Source organism: Gopherus evgoodei, chromosome 3 (assembly GCF_007399415.2).
Source record: "Gopherus evgoodei ecotype Sinaloan lineage chromosome 3, rGopEvg1_v1.p, whole genome shotgun sequence".
Taxonomy (NCBI): domain Eukaryota; kingdom Metazoa; phylum Chordata; order Testudines; family Testudinidae; genus Gopherus; species Gopherus evgoodei.
Window position 1 is genome coordinate 59,695,592 of NC_044324.1, and position 22,897 is coordinate 59,718,488.

General features: G+C 41.5%; 1 long non-coding RNA gene across 1 annotated transcript; it reads right to left on the reverse strand.

Annotated features, from left to right (window-relative positions):
- Positions 1-1,637: 1,637 nt before the first annotated feature.
- On the reverse strand, positions 1,638-21,516 carry LOC115647477. Its single transcript, XR_003999328.1, has 3 exons — positions 21,506-21,516; positions 11,911-11,917; positions 1,638-1,746 (listed from the first exon to the last, which is right to left on the reverse strand). It is a non-coding gene; the product is annotated as an uncharacterized LOC115647477 (long non-coding RNA).
- Between the last annotated feature and the right edge of the window lie 1,381 nt (positions 21,517-22,897).

Genomic DNA, 22,897 nt, shown 5'->3' on the forward strand with positions numbered 1-22,897 from the left:
GTGCTTAATGCTTTCATTAACTGGGCTTTTTTTCTTTGTGAAATCTTCTTGGTGCTTCCAGATTCAATGACAATAATACAGAATGAAGCTTCACAAATACCAGACATCTCATTGCAACCCATTCAATCCTTGTCATCTGTAGTATCCCATAATGCATCACTGAGTGATATCTTCAAGAAACAGAAAATATAAAAGGAATATAGTAAGAGGAGAAAAGATTTTTTAAAAGGTTGATTAACTCATATTTTTGTGCTGATTGGGATTCCATTGTGTGAGGCACTGTGCAAACAAGTATGAAGCCATGATCTCAGTGCCTAGGAGTTTATTATCTAAACAGAGGAGCGACACACAAATAGGAGAGGGATGCAATCAAATGTATACAATTTTCATATACAAATGCAAAATAAATGTTTATTTATTTATACATGCAAATTGTGTGTGTATATATGTATAGTGTGGGTATGTATGAATGTGCACACACATAAGGAGAAAGAGTAATAAAATGTTATCTAGCCTCATTGGACACTCATTTTACTTATAAATTGGCTGATATCCTATAGATGTCATTTCAGAGATGGATCTTGATGAGAAATTTGAAGGAGGAGCTATTGGTAATTGGAATTTATCATCAGATTGCAATATTAAACAGTCCTCAATTTGAACAGTTTAGAAGTCTTTGACACAGCTTTTTATTTTTGTGTTTAATTCACCTAGAAAAATGTAGATTTTTATAACTGTGTGTTCTCAGTGAGAATTCCAGAAACATGCCTTTTTCACATTCACCAATTTTTTCTAATGTCCACAACTATATATATATATATTTGTTTCTCTACATTTTTACCAAGCTTGACCTTTGTGGCAAAGTACCTGCCTCTCCTCTGCTAGCTCAGTCCTTCTTAGCCTTGGAGACACAGGCTTGGGCAAAGCAAAAAGCCCTTCACAGTCACGCAGGGTCTGGCTAATCCCTTCTCAGTCAGACCCTGGTTCTGTTTTCCTCTCCTTCTGGGGAGAGTGCAATCTGCCTTGCAAGAAAAGTTTCAGAGTTCAGCTGCCCCTACTCACTGGCAGCTTCTCTCCTTCCCCCTGCTTCCCTGCCAGGGAGGGTTTAAAAAGGTCTCCAGCCATTGGGGCCAGCTGAAACTAATTAGCTCCCTGGTAACCCCTGTTCCAACTGAACCTTATTCCTCCATGGTTAAGCCTTCTGGGACTAATTACTACCCCTCTCCTGGTAGCTAAGTGTCCTGAGTTTGCCACACCTTACTTTCACCAAGATCATTTTTAGATGTGCATGAGGCATAAAAATGTTGCATTATAGGACCAATACAGTTATACAAGTGGTGCCATTCAAGGTATACTTTGCCCAAATTTAAAATGAGTCTGAACTTTTGTCATAAGCATACAGCTAAGGGTAGCCTGTAAAGGGTTAAGAAGCTCAGATAACCTGGGTGACACCTGACCAAAAGGACCTATAAGGAGAAAAGATACTTTCAAATCTGTGGGGGGAAGGTTTTGGTCTGAGTCTCTGGGAGCCAGCAAAGAAACCAGGACAGGAAAATTATATCTCCTTAAGCATATCTAAATTAAACATCTAGTCTAGCAGAAATAGTAAGTAATAGCAGAAAAGAAATGTGTTAGGTTACCTTTTGTTTTAGCTTGTGAATTTTCCCTGTGCTAAGTGGGAGTTTTATCCCTGTTTTAGTAACTTTAAGATTTTGCCCAGAGGGGAAATCCTTTGTGTTCTTGAGTCTTTTGTTATTCTGTAAAGTATTTACAATCCTGATTTTACAGAGGTGATTCTCTTACCTTTTCTTTAATTAAAATTCTTCTTTCATTGTTCTTATGATCCAAGGACTTGGGTCTGTGTTCACCTGTACAAATTGGTGAGGATATTATTATCAATTCTCCCCAGGAAAGGGTGTGTAGGGGCTTGGGGGAGATATTTGGAGAAGGCAGGGCTCCAAGTGGCCCTTCCTGAATGTTTGTTTAAATCATTTGGTGGTGGCAGCGATACTAAGGCTAGAAAGGAATTTGTGCCTTGGGGAAGTTTTTAACCTAAGCTGGTAAAAATAAGCTTAGGGAGTCTTTCACATCTTTCACAGGTCCCCACATCTGTACCCCAGAGTTCAGAGTGAGGAAGGAACCCTGACAGCTTTCTGTATATAGTAGGGGCCTTGCAGTAGAATGGATTTAGAGTTGCTTTCAAGGGCTGATGAAGAAGATATTTTAAAAATCTATTAGTATGATCACCTCCCTTTTCAGTTAACTTTGCTGTAGTTTTATTAGCACAAAGGGGAAAGAGCTACTCTAACAGGGCAACCAGGAATTCATCTGACACAGAAGAATCCATGGGTAGGATGAAGCCACCATAGCCTTTTCTAGTTCTTCTGCTCAACAACCCTACCCCTGCCTCCAACCAAGGTGTAGGACGCAGAGGGGGGGAGATGGTGGCAGACTGAGTGGTGCTACAGCAGAGCTCACTCCAGTGAACCCAGGCTAGCGAGTGGTTTCTAAAGGAATACTATAGCCAGCAGAATTTACAACAGGGACTGGTTTGCTCTGCTCCATCCCAGTGAAGCCAATGATCAGAGAAGCAGAAAGGTGACTTAAAGCCACTTTCACCTGCCTTCCTCCCATCAAACACATATTCGGTTAGGCACACAGCGCAGTTCAGCCAGAACTTAGGATTGGAAGGCTCCTGGTCTTCCTTTTGACCACATTCTCAGTCACTAACTTACTCAGAATATATTGAATAGTTTAGGTCAAATTCTACCCTCCTCCTGCTCATCCTGCAAAAATTACAACTCCTTGCAGTGGAGACATGACGTTTTAGACATGAGAGTTAAAGCTGGGCAAAGAAAAAAAAACCCTCAGAATATTACACTGTCAGAAAAGCCAACAAAACCTCCTGGACTCACAGGCATGCAAAAATCAGTGCATTTCTCATTCTCTCCTTGAATTTTCATAGAAACAAAAAGCAGTTTCTGCAGACAGAAGGCATTTCATCCCTGATCAAACTGACAAAGGGTACAACAGCCATTACTCACACAAATGGGCCTTACTCATGAAAGTAATACCTGCAGTAATGGTTCTGGGGCCCAAAAACTGAAACAAAATATGTGGTTTTGTATACAAATACTCATATGCAAATCATTTTGTCCAGCTCTACTTGGCAGAAAGTTCCCTAAAACGTTACACATCCTCTGAGTATCATCCAAAAACCCTTTCAACTTACAGACTAGACATTGGATGTGGTCACCATAGTACATGCTCTCTTATCATGCCACTTATTAAATTATTAGCAGTTGTAATAGTATTTATATTGCAGTAACATCTAGGGCACAAGCCAGGATCAGAATCCATTGTGCCAAGTGGTGTACAAACACAAAGCAGAGAGTCTCTGCCCTCAAGAGCTCACAGTGTGTTTTAACACAAGACACAACAGTGAATACAATATACAGTAGGAGGAAATGGGGGATGAAGAAAAAAAGGGAAATAGTTAGAGCATTTACTAACATGGCCCAGGAATATCCAGAGCTAGATGATTTTGTTTGTGACTTGTTTTAAATTCTAAGTTAAAAACAATAGATGAATTGCCACCTGGTAGGTTTTTTACCAGCCTACAGCTTTCCCAGTTAAAGGATTTGATGTGCTTGGGTTGTTTGCCCTCTCCCTCACCCTGAGTGTGAAGGAAATGTTTAGCAGAAACTTCCTAACGGCCTGTTCCTTTAAAGGCCATTTCTCTCTGGGAGGACTCAGCAGCATTCATCTCCTTCCTGGCATGATCTGGAGTGGGTCAGATTCTGTAGCTACTGTCTTGGGGAAGAGACTTCTTTTGCTATGTGTTAAGGAAAAGTGCTTAGCACAATGTAGCACTGACCTCTCAGCCTTCAGGTGATCTCATAGTGCAGATTATAAATAAATAGCTAAATTTAGAACTGATTAAATAATACAATAAGTGAGTCATTATTTTTGTTAATAAACATGAGTTCTTTCTTCTCTTTTACATGGGGTCATACTGTTCTGTATGCATATTTAAATGATAGTTCTTTGAATCATAAGAATATCTGTGAATCGTGGAAGTTTCAGTAATTTTTTCATTAATTTGTGTTAAACTCTTACTGGAAGTGTGTCATTTATTATTTGTTACTGGCTAGTCCTCATTCATTATACTTCTATTTAAAAAATTTGACTTCCAGCCAGGGAGCAGAAACCATATCATATAATTTAGGTAACCAATCAAACACAACAAATAGAAAAATGCCAGAGACATTGTCAAAGGAAGTATTTCAGCCTTTGGGTTGCTGGCAAACTGTTTGCTTACACTATTTGGGAAATAATTTGTAAAAACTAAATACATTGGTAGAAATTAGGATCAATTTGGTAAAAGAAAACCACTAATTTTGTCAGACAACTTCACTAGTTAGCATCCTGCTATTTAAAATTCTTAATTTACTGGATAAATCAAATGTATATGCCTCATGATAATTGCTTGTCAGTTTAAACTTCATTAGATTTCAGTATTTGGTTTTGACTATTCTTAGTGAATAGATTATTCATTATTCTTATAATGAGTTTCTTTCTTACTTAACAACACTTTAATTCATATGTTCAAGTACACGTAAGATTAGATGCATAACTAATTCAGCCAATAAAGTCCAAGAAGCAAATATATTTAAAAATATTACTATAATGATGCTCCAGAGGTTCAACAGAGCTAATGAAATTGAAGACTAAAATACCAAGACTTGTTTATGCTTGTTTTATGCTAGATTGTTGATTTAAATGGATTATGGCTTAACAGCATATTTACATTGGTATGTACTTTGTGCTATATGTAACAATGAGTTCCTACCTGTCTATAACTCTTCTTTTTTTTAAATTTTAATTGAGAAAAAGTGTTAAGAACATACCAGTAACAGATGCTCAAAAGTAATAATGTTGATTCCTATAATCTACCATCCTCAATGGAGCAACCCTCCCAAGCAATGAGATATGGAGCCTACCACCTTTAAGTCACTGGTTCAACTGCAGTCCAAGTCAGGCAATGTCAAAAAGTCATTACTATTTGACAGCTATTTCATCATAGGAATTGGTGGGCTCATTCCACCCCTGGAGCTGAGGTAACCACATCATAAAACCCTCCTCACAAGTGTTGCATGCCTAGTAATAAGGATTCTGGTTCAGCATACAGCAACCTGCCTCATAGACAGGACAGGCCAAGTAGGACACATCATAACAGTACTCTGCACTGACTGCCATTAAATCCTGGGATCACTTCAAGGTCTTGGGATCTAATTCTGCAAATCCATACTCTTGTGAATATTCCTTATTGATGGAATAATTCCATTGAAGTCAGTGGGGCTACTCATTTGAATAAGAACTACTCCTAGGAGAGAGAGTTTGGGGCCTGGGATTAGGATCTTGGTCCTCAGCTTCTAAACTCTACATGAGTTAGGCCATGAAAATCTCAGCAGCCATGTCTCCCACCACACTCTACCACAGCAACTCCATTCAACGGGAATGCATCAACCGATAGAGTTCACGTATGAACTTTAGGAGCCAGCTGCAATGGATTTACTGGGGGCTTGCCTTTGGGGAGCAAAATGAGATATTAATTTATTTTGAAAAGCATTCTCATAACAGTTAAGTAAACATTTTTTCTATTAAGTAATGGGGAAGGGGAAGAGGGCTAGAGAACCCTTCTCTTTAATAAGGGATACAATGCACTAAATTCATGTAATGACTGCTAGATGGGGTGCGGAACTTAGAAATGTGTGTAATAATTATAATAATAACTAAAGGGGAACAATGAGATATTATTTCTAAATTGTTTGGGCATTTTATTAACAATGAAGTATTACCATTTTTTAAAACTATGCAGCTATGTTTTGTTTTTGTTTTGTTTTTTTATTGTCTGTCCGTGTGTCCCCTTTGTTTTCTTATGGTAATTTAAATACCAGAAGCATTATTTTATCCATGTTTTTCACCAGTTCTGCATCAGGTTTTAAATGTTAGCCAAGGAAAGAAGCAGATCAAATTTAAATGATCATACCTGTCACAAATCAGTTACCACCCAATCCTAAAACAATGAAAACCAAACCTGTTTTCTAGTAGCTCAGCATAGTTGAGTTTCTAATTTATTAGGAATAGATAATTACCTCATGGTGACTGCAGGTAAAATCCAAATCTAGCTGAAACATGATCACATGCATTTACTGACACAGTCATTCTGTAGCCAGATTACATAAAAATTTCAGTATGATTCAGGTACCACATGGTTATAAATGTACCAACACCCCTAAATGTTCATTTACTACTGAGAAGGGTCTTACATATTAAGTCTAGGATTCAGAAAAAGTAGACTTCAATGAGAAGGGGAAAACTGCTTGCCTGTAGCCGTGATGCTGGGGACTCATTTTACTGTGAGCAGCATACACAAGTTATCAGCATACCGCTAATTATCAGTAAATTACTGTATTTGCCAGTTTACAAGGACAAATTCTAACCTAACGGTATTTAAATTCAATATGCCAGTTAAACAATCAGACAGAATGGAAATTAAATCTGTTAAATTATAGCTTTCCCATTACAACAGCAAACAAATAAATAAATGAGAAACAATAGAGTTCCTCTGATGTTTTAATTGGCTGCTTCTGCACTACGTCATGTTAATTCAAGTATTCCATCCTTTAGAGAGACATCCAGAGCTCGATTTACTTGTGCCAGCTAAGGACATTGTACACCAGGAGAGGAATATCCCCTGAGGCAGGAGAGAGGCTGTTTCCACTACCACCTTCCTTGCAGTTTCAGCCAGTGCTGGGCTCCATATAAGACCCACCTATGGAGTCTGCAGTGGGAAAGTGCTGAATCAGTTATGTCCTGGATGTCCTGGCCACCACACCCTGTGGCCAGCACCACTGACTCTTTAGGCCTTCCTGACCTCCTAGTGGAGAGAAAGTTGCAGCCTTTTTCCACTATAAGCAGCCTCTCGTCTGGGTAGACTGTCTGCTGTTGGAGCTCTGTGCCTGGCACTACACCATCAGGTGCTCTTGGTGATCTGAGAATTATTCTGGCTCTGAAGTTTCCAATCGTATTTGTTTAATTCAAATATACTTTTTTTTCTATTTACTAACAGCAACTTAGAAACAAAACTGAAATCTATTTATAAACTGAGGTGATCTCTCTCTCTCTGTGCTACTTATTTGTTTGCTAACAGCAATGAAATTGGATGTCTTTTGTTTGATCCTGTTTCTATTTCCTGGTCCATGAGTACCTGCATATTGACATTATCATGCTCAGGCACTGCACATTTTCCTTTGCTCTGCAAAGGAGTCTGTTTTGTCACACTTTGCTGCTGCACTATTTCTATTTTGTCTTCTACAGCTTCAGAGACATACACACATCTTTACATGCTATGCTTATTATTTAATGATTTTAAATAACATATCAATGTTAACACAATACATATTTCCCCTTGTTTCTCTATTAAGCTTAAGTTTTTCCCTACATACAACATGAATTTGTTCATCCTCCTTCTCAGCAATGGCTGAGTGCCTGAATTCTAAGCAAAGGTGTAATTCAACCACCCTTCAATTCACATCTTTTCTTTGGTCTTGTTTCTGTCCAGGTGTTTGCCTGCCACAGACTGAGGGCAAAACATGTCACTGAGAGAGAATAATTCTACTGTGTCCTTTCTCTGAGGCCAGGTCTATGCTTGGAAGGCATTGCTGGTATAGCTATACCAATTTACTCTACCAGACAAGCGTTTTACGTGTGGATGCAGATACACCGGCAAAACTGTGCTAGATAATACTTAGTCCTACCATGAGTGCAGGGGACTGTACTAGATGACCTCTCAAGGTCCCTACCAGTCCTATGGTTCTATGATTCTATAACTGGGGCCTGGAATAACACATCTTCACACCCTTGACTGACGTACCTGTTCTGAGAAAAGTTTGTAGTGTACACCTGGCCTGAGGCTGAGTGGGCGGTTTAAGTCCCATAAGTTCTTTATCATTTAGTACTTCTTCTTTAAAGTCTCAGGGTTCTTTTCTCCTTAAAGCCAGTTTGCTTAAAACACATACACCCCATTATAATTCCTTAAAAGAAGACTTATTAACCACTGACAGGATATTGGACTAGTTAGACCACTAGTTTGATCTGAGGTGACAATTACTAAGTTCCAGAAAAAGGGAACACTTTTGTTGTAAGTAGGTGCATTTACTTGACATAATATGGCAAATTCTTTCTCAGTCTCACTTGTATGATGTTCTCAGAAAATTGTAAAGCAACAAAAACTTCTAAATATTTTAATGAGCATACTGAGCTTTCCATTATCTGTATTTCTCTATAGATATTTCTAGGGCACACATACAGGTGTTAAATGAAAAAGGTCAGAACACACACATGTGCATGGTAATATGTTTACTAAAACTCTGATTGTCATGACCTGGGACATTTTAACCCGGACATATCTGTAATTTCTCTCACTCCACCTCAAATTAACCATGACAAAAACTTTATGATTGCAGTGAAACTACTCACACATCGAAATTAGGCATGCGTGACAGTCTGTTTCCCAGTATTCACCCTTGCACATTATCATGATAATCTTTGTACAAGTATGCCTTGTGAGATATCATTTGAAAACTCGTAACACTCTGCTCAATATTGGCCTGATAAAATGTGTGGCAACACTATAAAATTATAAGATTCCACTGTATGCTATTATTTAGGGTATGTCTACACTACGAAATCAGGTGGAATTTATAAAAGACTTTTTTTAGAAATCGTTTTTATACAGTTGATTGTGTGTGTCCCCACACAAAATGCTCTAAGTGCATTAAGTCAGCAGACTGCGTCCATGGTACCAAGGCTAGCGTTGACTTCCGGAGCATTGCACTGTGGGTAGCTGTGGGTAGCTATCCCACAGTTCCCGCAGTCTACGCTGCCCACTGGGTTTCTAGGTTGAGATCCTGAAGCCTGATGGGGCAAAAACAGTGTCGCGGGTGGTTCTGGGTACATGTCGTCAGGCCCCCATTCTCTCCCTCCCTCAGTGAAAGCAATGGCAGACAATCGTTTCACACCTTTTTTTCCTGGGTTACCTGAGCAGACCCCATACCATGGCAAGCATGGAGCCCACTCAGCTCACCATCACTGTATATCTCCTGGGTGCTGGCAGAAATGGGACTGCATTGCTACACAGCAGCAGCTCATTGCCTTTTGGCAGCAAACAGTGCATTACAACCGGTATCCATCGTCGTCATAGTCCTGGGTGCTCTTTTAGCCAACCTCGGTGAGGTCAGTCAGGAGCACCTGGGCAGACATGGGAGTGACTCAGCCAGGTCATTCCCATCTTCTCCTGAGCATCCAGGAGATGACGATGGCTAGCAATCGTAATGCAGCATATTCCGCCAAGCACCCAGGAGATGATGATGGCTAGCAGTCGTACTGAACCATCCACTGCCAGCCTAAGATGTAAAAGATAGATGGAGTGGATCAAAACAAGAAATAGATCTGATTTGGTTTTTATTCATTTGCTACCCCCTCCCTCCATCTGTGAAATCAACAGCCTGCTAAGCCCAGGGTTTTGAGTTCAATCCTTGAGGGGGCCATTCTGTGTGAAAGTTGTTTGTGTTTCTCCTTGATATAAAGCCACCCCCTTTGTTGATTTTAATTCCCTGTAAGTCATGTCATCAGTCACCCCTCTCTCCCTCAGAGCAACGGCAGACAATCGTCTCGCACCTTTTTTCAGCGCAGACGCCATAGCACTGGGAACATGGAGCAATCAAAGAGTTGCTGATATCAAGGGTAGTGACTCTGGGAAATGGGCAGGCCATAGTGGATGGCTTTGCTGCAATGAGATTCCCTAACTATGGTGGGATGATAGACAGAACCCATATCCCTATCTTGGCACCAGAGCACCAAGCCAGCATGTACATAAACCGAAAGGAGTACTTTTCAATGGTGCTGCAAGCACTGGTGGATCACAAGGAACATTTCACCAATGTCAACGTGGGATGGTCGAAAAAGGTACATGATGCTCGCATCTTCAGGAACTCTGGTCTGTTTCAAAAGCTGCAGGAAGGGATTTTCTTCCATACCAGAAAATAACCGTTAGGATGTTGAAATGCCTATAACTATCCTTGGGGACCCAGCCTACCCCTTTAATGCCATGGCTCATAAAGCCATACACAGGCAGCCTGGACAGTAATCAGAAGCTGTTCAACTGTAGGCTGAGCAAGTGCAGAATGGTGGTAGAATGTGCATTTGGATGTTTAAAAGCGCCCCGGTGCAGTTTACTGACTCGGATAGACCTTGGATAGACAATATTCCCATTGTTATTACTGCTTGCTGTGCACTCCACAATATCTGTGAGAGTAAGGTGGAGATGTTTATGGCAGGGTGGGAGGTTAAGCAAATTTCCTGGCTGCTGATTATGCGCAGCCAAACACCAGGGTGGTTAGAAGAGTATAGGAGGGCATGGTGCACATGAGAGAAGCTTTGAAAACCAGTTTCTTGACTGGCCAGGCTACGGTGTGAAAGTTCTGTTTGTTTCTCCTTGATGAACTCCACCACCCCCCTTGGTTCACTCTACTTCCCTGTAAGCTAACCACCCTCCCCACCCCCCTTCGATCACCACTTGCAGAGGCAATAAAGTCATTGTTGCTTCACATTCATGCATTCTTTAGTAATTCATCACACAAATAGAGGAATAACTGCCAAGGTAGCCCAGGAGGGGTGGGAGAGGAGGGAAGCACCGAGTGGGGTGGGGAAGGAGGAAAGGACAAGGCCACACTGCACTTTAAAACTTAAAATCTTTAAAGCTTATTGAATGTCAGCCTTCTGTTGCTTGGGCAATCCTCTAGGGTAGAGTGGCTGGGTGGCCGGAGGTCTCCTCACCGTGTTCTTGGGCATCTGGGTGAGGAGGCTATGGAACTTGAGGAGGAGGGCTGTTGGTTACATAGAGGCTGTAGTGGTGGTCTGTGCTCCTGCTGCCTTTCCTGCAGCTCAACCATAAGCTGGAGCATCTGAATTTGATGCTCCAGAAGTCTGAGCATTGACTCCTGCCTTCTGTCAGCAAGCTGATGCCACCTATCATCTTCAGCCCGCCACTTACTCTCTTCAACCCACCACCTCTCCCCGCATTCATATTGTGCTTTCCTGCACTCTTACATTGGCTGCCCTCATGTATTCTGCTGTGCTCTGTCAGTGTGGGAAGACAGCATGAGCTCAGAGAACATTTCATCCCAAGTGCATTTTTTTCATCTTCTAATCTTCGCTAGCCTCTAGGAAGGAGAAACATATGCAGCTGGTAGAAGAAAGAGAGGAAGAGTGTTAGTTAAAAAGACACATTTTATAGAACAATGGGTACACTCTTACATAGTAAACCTTGCTGTTAACACTACATAGCACATGTGCTTTCGTTACAAGGTCGCATTTTGATGGCTTCACCCCTCCCCCCAGCACGTGGCTAACAGCGGGAACATTACTGTTCAGCCACAGGCAAACAGCCCAGCAGGAACAGGCATCTCTGAATGTCCGCTTAATAAAACCACTCTATTTCTGCCAGGTGACCATGAACGATATCACTCTCCTGAGGATAACACAGAGAGATAAGGAACGGATGTTGTCTGAATACCAGCAAACACCAGGAGCATATGCTGCAATGCTTTGTTCTGCAATGATTCCCGACTACGTGCTGCTGGCCTGGCATGGTAAAGTGTCCTACCGTGGAGAACGGAATAAGGCTGCCCTCCCCAGAAACCTTTTGCAAAGGCTTAGGGAGTACATCCAGGAGAGCTTTATGGAGATGTCCCTGGAGGATTTCCATTCCATCCCCAGACATGTTAACAGACTTTTCCAGTAGCTGTACTGGCCGTGAATGCCAGGACAAGTTAATCATTAAACATGATTGCTTTTAAACCATGTATAATATTTACAAAAGTACACTCACCAGAGGTCCCTTCTCCGCCTGATGGGTCCGGGAGGCAGCCTTGGGTGGGTTCGGTGGTTACTGGCTCTAGGTCCAGGGTGAGAAACAGACCCTGGCTCTTGCGGAAACCAGTTTCTCCACTTCCTTGCTGTGAGGTATCTTCAACCTCCTCCTCAGCATCTTCCTTGTCCCCAAAACCCGCTTCTGTGTTGCATCCTACTCCATTGACGGAGTCAAAGCACAGGATTGGGGTACTGGTGGGCTGTATCCCCATGAATGGCATGTAGCTCATCATAGAGGCAGCATGTTTGGGACTGTGACCCTGAGCGGCCGTTTGCCTCTCTGGTTTTTTGGTAGGCTTGACTGAGCTCCTTAATTTTCACATGACACTGCCACGAGTTCCTGTTATAGCCTCTATCCTTCATGCCCTTGGAGACTTTTTCAAATGTTTTGACATTTCGTTTACTGTAATGGAGTTCAGCTAGCATGGATTCATCTCCCCATACAGTGATCCCGTACCTCCTGTTCGGTATTCTGGGACTCCATGGTCACCTCTGCTAATGAACTCTTCATGATCATCTGTGCTGATCGGCTAGCCACGCTGGCCAAACAGGAAATGAAATTCAAAAGTTTGCAGGCCTTTTCCTGTCTACCTGGCCAGTACATTTGAGTTGAGAGCGTTGTCCAGAAAGGTCACAGTGGAGCACTCTGGGATAGCTCCCGGAGGCTAATACCATTGAATTGCATCCACACTACCCCAAATTTGACCCTCAGAGACAAAAGACAAGCTGATGCCTAAGCCAGGTGTACACAGGCCAAATGGGCCATCACCCACTTAAGTGGCTATTCATTGGCAGGAAAAGGGACATGCGGAAAATAATCTGCACTTTAAAAAGAAGCAGCTTTGGGTTACCATCTTCAGGACTTTTTGTCTCTTGAATCTCAGTTGCAGATGCTTCTCAAAAAAGGGAAAGAACTACAAGAAAGGAGAGCAAATGCCACAGATAATTTCTCCTCATCTCTCTGCTCACAGCATACATGACACCTGAAGAACAAAGGAAGCAACACTGGACTAGGGGAAGGATCCTGACTGATAGAAGTTCAGCCAGTAAGACTGTTGAAACATGTGGTGAGAGAGATCTTGCTTTGAATTTACTCGTTTGGAACTTCATTTGGAATAACAAGATTTGTGCATATCATTTCCAATTAATAAAATGATGGACTTTATATGAGCTTGTATTGTACAGGAGAGAGCTGGAATATAAGACATACATTTCTGGGGAAAGTCTGGTGTTGCTCTGCAATGTAACTCAAGAGTGGCTGGCTGCTGCAGCATTCATACAATATAACTAGGAGGCTGTGTGTGGGGAGACCAGGAGTGGTAGCTCTCACAGCAAAGCAGTATAAAAGGCACCCCACATTAGAGAGCTGAGGGGACAAAGCTGTTCGTCGGTCCAGATCACACCCTGAGTATGTCACAGCTTGTGCTTAAATACTTTGCTGAATTGTGGCCTATATGCCAAGAAAAACATGATACTGTACTCTGGGTATATATTTTCTGAAGTGTTAAAAATACATTGCTATGTGACATGGAATTCAATACATTTAAAGCAAATATTTACTCTTCCTAGCTCACATAAATTTTCCATTATTTATCATAGAATCATAGAATATCAGGGTTGGAAGGGACCTCAGGAGGTCATCTAGTCCAAACCCCTGCTCAAAGCAGGACCAATTTCCAACTAAATCATCCCAACCAGGGCTTTGTCAAGCCTGACCTTAAAAACCTCTAAGGAAGGAGATTCCATCACTTCCCTAGGTAACCCTTTCCAGTGCTTCACCACTATCTGAGTGAAAAAGTTTTTCCTAATATCCAACCTAAACCTCTCCCACTGCAACTTGAGACCATTACTCCTTGTTCTGTCATCGGGTACCACTGAGAACAGTCTAGATCCATCCTCTTTGGAACCCACTTTCAGGTAGTTGAAAGCAGCTATCAAATCTCCCCTCATCCTTCTCTTCTGCAGACTAAACAATCCCATTTCCCTCAGCCTCTCCTCATAAGTCATGTGCTCCAGCCCCCTATCAATTTTGTTGCCCTCTGCTGGACTCTTTCCAATTTTTCCACATCCTTCTTGTAGTGTGGGGCCCAAAACTGGACACACTACTCCAGATGAGGCCTCACCAATGTCGAATAGAGGGGAATGATCACCTCCCTCGGTATGCTGGGAATGCTCCTACTTATACAGCCCAAAATGCCATTAGCCTTCTTGGCAACAAGGGCACACTGTTGACTCTTATCCAGCTTCTCGTCCACTGTAATCCCCAGATCCTTTTCTGCAGGACTGCTTCCTAGCCATTCGGTCCCTAGTCTCTAACAGTGCAGGGATTCTTCCTTCCTAAGTGCAGGACTCTGCACTTGTCCTTGTTGAATCTCATCAGATTTCTTTTGGCCCAGTCCTCTAATTTATAGATAACAACTAATGGAAAAAATTTCAGATACTTATACTGCAAGAGATTAGATTGCATTTTTTTAGATAGGGACATATTTTTGTTCTTGAAAGTCCTGACAACAATGATATCTGAAATCTCCTGTTTATTCACACTGAACCATTCATATCAGAAAATATTAAGTAAATTTCCCGCAGACAGGCTGCCAATAGCCTCAAATCTGAAAAACCACATTCTTCAGAAGCTGTGAGTAAATCTGACCTTGTGCCCCAGGGCTGGTAGCTACTCCTTTCATGGAGGTGGTTTTTTAGAGTGCTGGAAGAGTGGTGGTTTTTTAGAGTGCTCTCTCTGAGCACTCTGCCATGACTAGCCCTAACAGGTATAAAAACAATGTGGGGGGAAAGATAACCTTATCTTGAGTTACACTTCAAAGGTTTTCTGGACTATATTTGGAGAACAAAGATGACATCCTGCCATCTTGTATATAAGAAGTAAATAGGCAGTATATTTACATTAATGAAAACAAGATTACAACCAGCCTTGGTTGAGGATGATGCAAAAGGTTTTAAGTGAGATAAACATCATTAGACAAGAGGTTAGCCTGTTAAGCTGAGTTTCTATAAAGTGTTATGATTTTGTTTGATATGTAACCCTTTTTTTCATTATCCTTACTCAATATCCCTTGAGTCTTGAATCGTTGAAATGAACTTCTTGTTGTTTTTACTATAAATATATCTCAGTGCTGTGGTATTAGGCAAGAAGCTGATCCTGAGTTGACACATACAAGGTGGTGTACACACTGTTACTTTTGGGACAGCATTCCTGGTATTTCTATGACTATTCAGTGGTTAAGGAGCTGGACACTACAGGGGAATGCTTCAAAAAGACTTGGGGACTGGGTGCACCTATTGTTAATCTGCAAGGGAAAGTAAGGGCTCGTTAAGGTGGCTAGCAGGCTGGTGGCATCAAGGAGCTGACATCCAGTTAAGCACAAGCAAGTGTCCCTCATGATGGAGGCAGGGGAGTAACAAAAGTGACTCATAGTCCTAGGTACCTTGAGATCCATCACACTAAGCACCTGCAGCTCCTATTGACCTCCATGATTTATCAGCATCCCTGATACTCGGGCCATTTATTTCAGGGCCTAGCTATGGATTTAGGCACTCAACTTTGAGCATGCAAGTTTGAGGATATTGACCTTAGTTCATTCAGATGATTCACAATGGTAAGGAAGTAGAGTGAGTAAGTCAGATCATGAAATATTCATGGGCAGCTGCTGCACATACAGCCAGACTTTTAGCTACCACAAATAATTCTTCAATTTTTATCATCTAATAGGGCATTATACCATCAACTGTTTGTAACAGAGCTACTAGGAGTCATGACTAAGCACTTTGCAGGTAAATGGCTTAAAGAATCAGTATTTGTGCACATAGTCATCTCAAGAAAAGGTGAGTATAAGTATCTGCATTAATAAAAGGAAGGTTATGTGTTATTTTTTTTCTTAAAGCTTATCTGTCCCTTTCCTAATGATTTTGTTGGGAATCATTAGGAAAGGGATAGATAATAGGACATAAATATCTTTTTGCCTCTATATAAATCCATGATGTGCCCACATCTTGAATATTGCATGCAGATCTGGTCACCCAATCTCAAAAAAAGATATATTGGAATTGGAAAAGGTACAGAAAAGGACAACAAAAATTATTAGGGGTAGGGAACAGCTTCCATATGAGAAGAGATTAATAAAACTGAGACTTTTCAGCTTGGAAAAGAGATAAGTAAGAGGGGATATGATATAGGTCTATAAAATCATGACTAGTGTGGAGAAAGTAAATAAGGAAGTGTTAGTTACTCCTTCTCATAATGCAAGAACTAGGGGCCACCAAATGAAATTAATTGACAGCAGGTTTAAAACAAACAAAAGGAAGTATTTCTTCACACAACACACAGTCAACCTGTGGAATTCTTTGCCAGAGGAGGTTATGAAGGCCAAGACTATAACAGGGTTCAAAACAGAACTAGCTAAGTTCATGGAGTATAGGTCCATCAATGGCTATTAGCCAGGACAAGCAGGGATGGTGTCTTTAGCCTCTGTTTGCCAGAAGCTGGGAATGAGCGACAGAGGGTGGATCAAGTAATGATTACCTGTTTTGTTCATTCCCTCTGAAGCACCTGGTATGGGCCGCTGTCAGAAGACAGGATATTGGTCTAGATGGACCTTCGGTCTCACCCAGTATAGTCATTCTTATGTTCTTAAGTTTCCCTCTATTCAATTTTATCGTTCTGTTCCCTATTGCATTTCTTTTCACTCACTCATTTGCCCCACACTCCTAATATTGTTGCTATTCATGATTATTACTAATTCCACCTTCATCGTAGGTACTTATAAGTATTCATATTTATTTAATTTTACAAAAGTGACTGTACAGAGAGCCCTCCTCTATGCATGGCTCATTGTACTCTGACTGACACTCCACTATCTCATTCGTATTATTACACAGTAACTCCTGCAGTGGAGGAAGTCATATATTGCATCTGGAGTCAGTGAAGTGATTTCTCCCACTGATTGACAAGAGTCATCTGTCTAACAATATAGTTGGCATAACTCCTTTGACTTTCTGGAAGGGGCATTTTCAGTCTGTACCAACAGGATGTGCTGATTTGAGGAAGATGGATTTCAGTCTCTCTTTCTCTGTATCATCTCCTTTTCTTCTTACCTATACTTTTTTCTTCTATTTAACTAATGTTTCTTTTTCTCCCCTCCCAATGTGATACATTTCCCATCTTTTTTCTCATGCTTCATGACATATACCTACTCCCGTCCCATTTCTTTCTCATGCTGTCTCTGTTGTCCCTTAGCTACAGACTCGCTGCTCCTTAGTCTAAATTAGCAAAAAAATGAAAGATCTATTTAACTTTTATTATGTCTTCACTTTTTTATTTATACAGAAGAAATGAAACTGTTATAGTGCAAACCTTGTTTTTATTTAGTTGAATACACAGTGGTGCACAATTCAAATCTAGTAGCATGGCATGATACAATCCTTCATAATCTCAGGAATTCCTGAGACAGTTCACAAAGCACTCTCATACACTCAAACACACATATAAATGTTTGTACAGGAACTGCTCATTTAATGTTGTAGTTATGTTCCTGAAAAATGTGACTTTAAGTGAAACAATGTTAAGCGAATCCAATTTCCCCATAAAAATTAATGTAAATGAGGGGGTTAGGTTCCAGGGAAATTTTTTTCACCAGACAAAAGACTATATATATACACATGCATACACACACAGTATAAGTTTTAAAGAAGCAATTTAATACTGGTACATGGTTATGATAATTGTGAAGCTTGGTTGAGGTGGAGGAGTTGTTGGCCAAATAGGGCCCGTTTCCCCCTGGAGCTTACCTAATTACACCAAGGAGGCACGGAGAACAAGAAGACGGGTACCACACCTTTATTTTCGTTCAGCTGAGCGGGTGTTTCTTCCCGACTAATGCCAGAGAAGAACACACCTTACATGGGCGACCTGAGCCCCTTTTATAATCAGCAACAAACAACTTAGTTTACGTCACTTTACTGACCTATAGATAACAGGTTACACAGAATACATGGATTATTTTGGGGAGGGGGATACAGGACACATCTGTTGCGGATACATTTATCATTTTGAAGGGAAGATAAGGTACATGTCTTGACCCCTGGCATCAAATATCTTTTGAGGATACATGAGAAAGCAGCTGCATACACTTTTGTGCCAAGCGGGCCAATTAGTAAATAGCTAACATGGTTAAATGTAAGATTAAATACATGCCCCGTCCTTGATTCCCTGGTCCCGTCCATCATTCAAATCCCTAGGCTCATCCTCTAGCTAGGCCCATCCTTTAGCTATAAGCAGAAAGAGCAAGAGCAAGACGCAGGCCTTTTGATTCTTAGCAGGCCTTTTGATTCTTAGGCCTTTTCTATCAGAGTCAGTGGATGGGATATTTCCCAGGGAATGCCTTATTGTTAAATGAACTAGCAATTGACTGAGCCCTCAAGGGTTAACTTTCACAACACTCTACAAGAGCAGCAAAGAATCCTGTGGCACCTTATAGACTAACAGACGTTTTGGATCATGAGCTTTCATGGGTGTCAGATGCACCCACGAAAGCTCATGCTCCAAAATGTCTGTTAGTCTATATGGTGCCACAGGATTCTTTGCTGCTTTTACAGATCCAGACTAACACAGCTACCCCTCTGATACTTAACACTCTACAAGGCAGCAGGAAAGGAAGGAAGGCAGACAGAAACACACACCCTGTGTGTGAGAGAAAAAATGCACATTTCCCCTTTAAGTAGCTGACCCCAGGCTTAAGGACACTGCCTTGTTAATTAAATCAGCTTGCTGAGATCTGAGACCCACAGCTACTGCCTAGAAGCTCCCTCCCTCCGTCATGTATCCCCTCTGCTCTGTGGAAGATAGGGTAAGCGGGGTGCAGGAGCGGGGGGGAGGGGGAGACACCCTGACATTAGCCCTCCTTTTCCTCCCTACCCCCTGTACAGCAAGCAGGAGTATCTGGGAGCAACTCCAAAGCAAAGGGCAGGAGCAGTACATGGCAGTGGAGGGAGGGACAGCTGCTGCACAGGGAATTCTGGGGAGTGGGGGGCTGCTGGTCCACCCTGGTTCCAACCAACCACCAGCTAGCTGCAAGGGGCTGCTCTTCCTGCAAACAGTGGACAAAACAGGCAGCTGCCAAAGGACATTAGAAGGGAGCATTTCATAACTTTAAACCAGCATGTTCCCTAATTGATCAGCAACTTAACATCGAAACAACATTAACCAGAAGGACTTTAAGTGAGGAGTTCCTGTATTTTAATTACCATTTGAGGAACAAGCAGTGAAATTCAGAGTAAAAATCAATCCACATGGCATCTTCATTAGCCCAAATGACTAATCGTTTACTCTTCGGAAAAGCAGTTGATCATTATCAATACCTGCATTTGAAAAAGAAATTAAAAGCTTGATTTACCAGTATGTACTCTCTGCAAGAGACTGTTTAAAGCTATTTACTGCTGTGCAGCCCGTAACTCAGAGTTCCAGTCACTTCATTTTTTTAAACAGGAGTTAGAAAAAGTGAATTTCAAAAAATAATATTTGAGACTGTCATGGTATAATTCCCCACTCTGAACCTTAGCGTCCAAAAGATGGGGTATCATCATGAATTCCTCTAAGCTCAATTACCAGTTTAGGACCTGTAGCGCTGCCACCAACCAGGAATTCCAGTGCCTGGTACACTCTGGTCCCCCAAAAACCTTGCCTGGGGAACCCCAAGACCCAGACCCTCTGGATCTTAACACAAGGAAAGAAAATCCTTTCCCTCACCGTTGCCTCTCCCAGGCTTCCCCTCCCTGGGTTACCCTGGAAAATCACTGTGATTCAAACTCCTTGAATCTTAAAACAGAGAGGAAAATTCACCTTCCTCCCTCCTCCTCTCTCCCCCTCCCAGACTCTCCCTGAGTGAGAAAGTAAACCTAACACAGAGAGAAATCAACCTCTCTCTCTCCCTTCCCTCCTTTCTCCCCACCAAGTCACTGGTGAATCCAGACCCAGTCCCCTGGGGTCTCACCAGAATAAAAAAACAATCAGGTTCTTAAACAAGAAAAGCTTTTAATTAAAGAAGGAAAAACAGTAAAAATTATCTTTGTAAATTGAAGATGGAATATGTTACAGGGTCTTTCAGCTATAGACACTGGGAATACCCTCCCAGCCTAAGTATACAAGTACAAATTAAAATCCTTTCAGCAAAATACAAATTTGAACTCCTTCCAGCCAAATACACATTTGCAAATAAAGAAAACAAACGTAAGCCAAACTCGCTTTATCTACCTAGTACTTACTATTCTGGACATATAAAAGACTGTATCAAAGAGATTGGAGAGAAACCTGGTTGCACGTCTGGTCACTCTCAGAACCCAGGGAGAACAACAACCAAACACTAACAGCACACACAAAAACTTCCCTCCCTCAAGATTTGAAAGTATCCTGTCCCCTGATTGGTCCTCTGGTCAGGTGACAGCCAGGCTCACTGATCTTGTTAACCCTTTCCAGGCAAAAGAGATATGAAGTACTTCTGTTCTATTAACTCTTATTTATCTGTTTATGACAGAGACTATGGACTGTTTTACTAAATTTGGGCCCAAACCTACCTATCTTATTCAGGCAAAGCTCCTGTTAACAGGAATGGGAATTATGACTGAACAGGGACTGCAGAAGCAATCCCTCTGTTACCTATGTCACACTGAGTTACGCAGACTATACTCCAGTCATAATTACAGACTTGCAATTTAAATTCTTGACACACCTTTAGCCACAGCATATTTAGAGAGCTTTCGTTTTGTAATGCAAAAGGTTTGTAAAATTCCAGAGCCTGTCATGAAACAGAGGATTACATAATTGCATGGTAATAACTACATTTTCTAAGCATTAAATTAGCATAGGTTCACTGAAATCAGTGAGGTTATCAATATATCATTTACAACAGTTGAGGATCTGGCACAATATTCCTCTTTGATATAAGCATGAACCAGAACAGGTAAATGTACAAATACATATTTGTAAATATATATCTGCAAATACAAAGTAAACAGCTTATGACAGAGCAATCCTACTGTGCCTAGCTTTTTTATTGCTGTCACAGTCCAGTCCTAAGTGGGCAAATGTCCACATCACAGAATTTGGACTCATTGACCATCTCAGCAAAAATTCCAACGATTGAATTGGTTTATAAACTAACCCATCTTCATGCTCTAGAAGCAATAATCCTTCCAGGTCAGGGTTGTTGCTTTTTGACTGGGAGGTGTCGTGAAGCTTGCACTGCCACTTCTTGTGTTATATCTCTTCTATGGATAAATAGAGGTCTTCAGTTTGTGAGGGGGGCTGTTTGGTGGGATGGCAGGGAGTGTGATCAGAGAAGTCATAAAAAGAAGCCTCTGCAACCCTGATATGTGGCAGAAGGAGTCTCTGCCATCCTATTTTAGCCCCACTGAGACCAATGTGAATAATACCATAGGTAGGGCCCTACCGAATTCACAGCCATGAAAAACATGTCATGGACCATGAAATCTGATCTACCCCTGTGAAATCTGGTGTTCTGTGTGCTTTAACTCCATACTATACCTATTTCACAGGGGAGACCAGCATTTTTCAAACTGGGATCCTGACCCAAAAGGAAGCTATGGGGGGGGGTCACAAGGTTATTTTAGCGGGGGTTGCAGTATTGCCACCCTTACTTCTGCTCTGTCTTCAGAGTTGCATGCCTTGTGAGCAGCAGCTGTTGGCCGGGCGCCCAGTTCTGAAGGCCGTGCCTCCAAGCAGCAGCGCAGAAGTAAGGGTGGCAGTACCTTACCATGTCATCCTTATTTCTGCGTTGCTGCCTTCAGAACTGAGTAGACAGAGAGTGGCAGCTGCTGACTGAGGGCCCATCTCTGCAGGCAGCAATGGAGCAGGGTGGCAATACTATACCATGTTATTGTATGGTGGCTCTGCCTTCAGAGCTGGGATTCTGGCCAGCAGCTGCCACTCTCCAGCTGCCCAGTTCTGAAGGCAGCGCTGCCACCAGCAGCAGAATAGAAGGATAGCAGTACAATCTCCATCCTCTACAATAATCTTGTGACCCCCCCACAACTCCTTTTTGGGGCAGGACTGCTACAATTACAACACCATGAAATTCCAGATTTAAATAGGTGAAATCATGAAATTTGTGATTTTTAAAATCCTATGATTGTGAAATTGACCAAAATGGACTGTGAATTTGGTAGGGCCCTAAGCATTATAGTAGGCCGGATGAGGAGTCATTAATATATTATGCAAATTTCCAGGGTTTTAACTGCAGACTTTCCATATCTCTGTGGAGTTGGAGGAGAATACCACTTACAGCAACTCCTCCCTGTCCCATCTGACCCAGCCCACTTTCTTCCTGAACCCCAACAGCCTGGCAGATTGTTTTGCAGTGGTGGGAAATGGAGCTACATGAGGGCCCAGAGCAGCCATATCTTTGCTCTTCTTCTCCACAGACACTCACTTCAGCTTTCTCTGTCTTTGTTCCCTTCTGCACTGCACAAATTAATATAAATTGCTTGTAGTAGCTGCAATACATGGTAACTTCACTGAAAGCAAATATATTTATTAGAGCTATCCAGAGGTACTTTCATAACAATTGTTGAACTTTCAAAATTTGTTTTTGTTTCAATGCAGAATGAAAACAAAATATTTCAAATATCTTTTGTGAATCAGAATTATTGGTATGGTTGTTTTCTGACTGAAAAGCTCACATGATCAAGCAGTACTGGACCTCAAAAACCAGCTCGATGAAAACCACACCAAACAGAAATATCTCTACAAAACATTTCAGCTTTGATGAACCAGTATATTTCAAAGAAATTTCATTTAGTTGAAAATGTTCTGACCAGCTCTAGTAATTAGAGTAACTCACATAAATGCTAATTTATTTTTCCATATGAAGCA